This window comes from Typha latifolia, chromosome 14 (genome assembly GCF_019914945.1).
Source record: "Typha latifolia isolate L0001 chromosome 14, TyphaL0001v2, whole genome shotgun sequence".
Classification (NCBI taxonomy): domain Eukaryota; kingdom Viridiplantae; phylum Streptophyta; class Magnoliopsida; order Poales; family Typhaceae; genus Typha; species Typha latifolia.
This window is the reverse complement of record NC_133099.1, coordinates 8,295,690-8,300,213: the sequence shown is the minus strand read 5'-3', so window position 1 is coordinate 8,300,213 and position 4,524 is coordinate 8,295,690. Positions and strand designations below refer to the sequence as shown.

Genomic DNA, 4,524 nt, shown 5'->3' with positions numbered 1-4,524 from the left:
ACTATTCCACTAACTATTATCGATTTGAAGTAAATAAAATAGACAATATTTAATTAACTTGCTTTATTGAATATCAAAACATGCTCAAATAACTAACAAACTAATTTTCTATCAAGAGCAATAAGTAGAGCTACTCTCATATCGCAACTTTATTTATTAATATTAATTTACAATAAATATTATAACTAACAAAACTTCATCTAAAGATGACTCACATATAAGGCTCAAGTAAATGAAAATAAACTAAAGAATTAGGCTATAACCAATCCAAAAATTATAACACTAACTCACCAAGTTAGACTTAAAGACCAAAACAACTAAGGATGTCACTTGGGTTGGGTCGCAGCCTGACCTGCAACAAAATCATTAACTAGTAGCTACAACTCCTAAAAGAGGAGGGAAAGATGACTAGCCTGAGAGGGAGGAAATATGACAAACTATAGCAGTTGAAAAAAACGTCGAGAACCTAATGAAGAGAGGGTAAGATAAGGGGTGTAGCCTCCACTGAGAACTTAGAGCACCCATGAAGGGTACCTAGGGGTAAAGGACACCAAGGGGAAACTTCTCGAATCGGTGCAGTCAGATATGGGGTCATCGGCCAGCTAATTTCTCGACAATGTTGAAATGCAGGCAAAAAAGCTAATATCAATCCAGTAAGCACTAATTGACCTAAGACCCTATGACTTAGTCGGCAAGGTCGGAGCCCTGACAAGCATAGTGAGAAGAAAAGGGAGGGAAATGGGTTGCGGGGGAAGAGGAGGAAAGAAAGAATGAAAAGAGGGGGGCAAAAGGAAAGCAACTTGAATATTTTCTGTCGGATGTTACATGCGGGGTGCGATTAGACATAAAGAGAAGAATATAGTTCTAACATCAATGGTGAGGGGCAAACCGAATGAGGCCAGAGGGGGAGGCCTCGAGGGAGGGCAGTGGTGGAAGAGAGGGGTAGCGATGAGGACCTGTAAAGAGCCTCAAGGAAAGAGAAAAAGAGCAACATGGATAGGTGGAGAAAGAAGAAAACACCAACAAACCTGCAATCGCGGCAATAAGACGAGTGGGAGAAAAGGGTAAGAGAAAGAGAGGGGAGAAGTCAAAGGAAGGGGGAAAGAGCTCTTCCCCTCCACTTAGCCAAAAGCTAGATGATATGAGAGCGAGAAGATATCAGCATGAAAAAGACTTTGAAGATCAGGGGAACAAATGCATAATCCTAGCAAATCTCTACTAGGGTCGATGTAGAAGAGAGTTCACACTATTCCAACTCTCGTACTTTACTTTCACACAAAATGATATAATTTCTAAGAAAAAAAAATATCAATCTAGAAAGTAAGAAAATAAAATATATGAGTATTCTTTAAAAAAAAAGAAATTACTTATATAATAGAGGAATGGCAATTTTGTTTATAAAAAATAAAAAAATAGAGACAATTTAGCTGACCATTTAATTTTTGAAATTTTTTGATTGCACTATATTATTATGGATAGAAAAACTAATGATCTTAATTTAGTCGTAAGTATAGTGACTAGTTTGAGACTTTTTAAAATATAAGAATTCAAATAATTCTAGACATAAGTATAAGGAAATAAAATATATTTAACATAAAATATTTCTTATTTGACTCTTCATAATTTCTTTTAATGCTTCAGAAATATTAAAATATTTAGTTTTCTTAATGAATACTTACGATATAAATGAGCAAGTTAACCATAGACGCAAAATGACGTTTGACACTCTTGAGTAAGATTTTAATGTTAAAAGTATAAATAAAAGTGAAATCAAATTTTAAGCTCAAATAAGGAGTGTCTTAGAGGCATTTCAGTTTTTTATTTTAAAATTAATAGAAGATTATCTATTTCAACTAGTTTAAAATTAACTCAGAATAACTTTTAGACAAAAAAAAAGAGAAATATATATACGCATGATAAAAATCAAATAATGATAAGACAACAATTTTAATGACCATAATAAAATAAAATATCGTTATACACTCTGATGTGAATTGCAAATAATACCAGCAAATAAAGCCACGACTTCTTTTCTGTTATCTTATGAAACAAGATTTGAATTGGGATTGGTAGGGGCCGCGCGTGCGCGTACCCCCTCTGCCACAAATTATGACGTCCACTCTCCCACTTGGGGAGATGGTAAGCCAGCGCTCCTCCCATGTGCAATGGAGGCCGCTGGCCTAGGCCATGAGACTTCCTGATCGCCCATAGACCCCGTCCAGGTAAGTATGGAAAAACGTTAACCCTCTCCTCCCTTTTATAAGCTCACCCTCCTCTCCATCTTTTTTGTCAGCCGATGTGGGACTAAAATATCGAGAAACCACAATTTAAGCTAGGGAAAGAGAGGTAAATTATTTTTAATTTTTGTGAAGTGGAACGAGCTGAATTGGTAAATTGGTAAATTGGAAACTAAAAAGAGTTTTTTTTACCAAACTGGTCCTCTTTTATATTTTATTTATCTAAGTAGACCGCACCTCAAATTTAATACTAAAATGGGTCTATGTCATTGTAGCTCTACGGTCAACCTTTTACCTTTATATAAAAATGCCAAAAAGTTTATTTTATAAAATACTTAATTATTCAACATAAATATTTTATAAAATACTCAATTGCTCAACGTTTTACGTTGAACAGTTATACCGAATAATTGAGTATTTCATTAGAAAGAAAATTTAGAGAAATTTGCATATAACACCCTGTCTTTTAGTAAAATTATAATTATATCATACATTTTCACTATTTATAAATTGAGCTCTAAAATTTAGTAAATATATGTAGAGAACGGCCGCCGTTAGATTAGTTAGTTAAACTTAACTAAACCTTGATAAGCTAATTATACTAAATGAATTATAAAAATTCTCTTAATCAAGTCATATTAAAGACATTTTAGAAATAAGAACATTTTAATCATTTTAGATATAAAATATTTTTACATAATAGAATATTCTCATGGTGTTAGTTTAAATCTAACATAGGAGTTTTTCTACACATAATCGCTAAATCATAAGGCTCGATTTATAAATAATAAAAATATAAGGAATAAATCATAATTTTGTTGAAAAGTAAGATGACATATGCAAATTTTCCAAAAATTTCACAGTAAAATTAAGAGGAGCTAAGTTTTCTACGATTATGAGAGTTTTTATAAGGTGTTGAATAGTTTAGTATTTTTAACAATAAGACACTTAAATGTTCGACATTTTATGTGTATTCCATTTTCCTAGTAAAACATAAGACTTTTTTAGCATTTTTTATTACACCAGCCATATTAGCGTTTTATTTGAAAAAAGTAGTGATACGATCAATATTTTATTTTTGGCTAGGTAAATGCTTAATTTGAAAAAAATAGTGATATGATCAATATTTTATTTTTGGCTAGGTAAATGCTTAATAAGTTAACGTTTTATGTAACCTCGTTTTATCTAAGGTTACAGTGAAATAGACCCCTTTTGATATTGGTATTATGTTTGAGATATAATCTATTTTAGTAAATAAAATTTAAAAGATGTCTAATTTGGTTAAAAAAAACTCAACCTAAAAGTGCAAGCCACTTTGGATAAATGTTTTTTATGTTTTGTATTTTTGTAAAGTATTGTGGATAAAGTTTTCAATCTTTGTACACTTAATAACTCTTTAATACAAAATACTTTTAATTAATAGTGTGTTTAAAGTAATTTATTAATTTAGATTTCACTCCTCCCCACGTAACAGAGTAATTAATGTGGCAATCCCAATTAAAAATGTTAGAACTTTCATGCCTGGATGGTGATAATAGGAGAATATAAGAGAAAATAAGATAAGAGAAATATTTTCTCCCATTTAGATTAAAAGTATAAGAGAGAACGGAGGCTAAATAGAAAGAGAAAGAGAAGAACTAAATTTTCTCTCATTTTTCTATTCTTATTTTTTGTATATCCAAACAAGAAGAGAGAAAATTCTTTCAATTGTTTTATGATGCAATCCGGGTCAAATCGGATCACATCAAAGGGAGATTGGGCTCAATGGATTGAGTCTAATTATCTTATTTGGTTATTTAGTTTAGTTAGTTTGTTAGGGTTTTAACTTAGTTGTTTGGGCCCTAGGGTGAGCTTTTATAAATATGTGGAGGAAACCTTAATTGGACTACCTCCAACAGCTACTCTACAATACGGTCATCCACCACCACCTTTGGTCGTTCCCCACCCTCTGACGATCGCCGCAACGTCGGATATTTACTATTCTGCCTCTCTGATCTATCTCTACTATTTTATTTTTAACTTTTTATCTCGATCTCCGATTTAGGTGAAACTAGAGTCATTAAAACCCTAACTCATGAGGCTACCTCTACCTAAATTTTCATAATTTTCTTACGGAATTGGTTCAAATATGGTCCGTAACACTAGTATTAGAGTCGATATTCCTCGGACAATGGTGAACCTGTTATCCAAAGCTAACACAGGGGAGATCGCGGCCATGAAGGACCAAAAACTCGTCTCCATCCCTATGGAAGTTTCCTCGGCACCACCAGCAACTGTCGGCGATGAG

The 4,524-nt window shown here is 32.7% G+C and overlaps 1 non-coding gene across 1 annotated transcript; it reads right to left on the bottom strand.

The window, feature by feature from the left end:
• Positions 1 to 2,070: 2,070 nt before the first annotated feature.
• Positions 2,071 to 2,230, bottom strand: LOC140801531 (U1 spliceosomal RNA). The gene has a single exon (XR_012111479.1). It is a non-coding gene; the product is annotated as a U1 spliceosomal RNA (small nuclear RNA).
• Between the last annotated feature and the right edge of the window lie 2,294 nt (positions 2,231 to 4,524).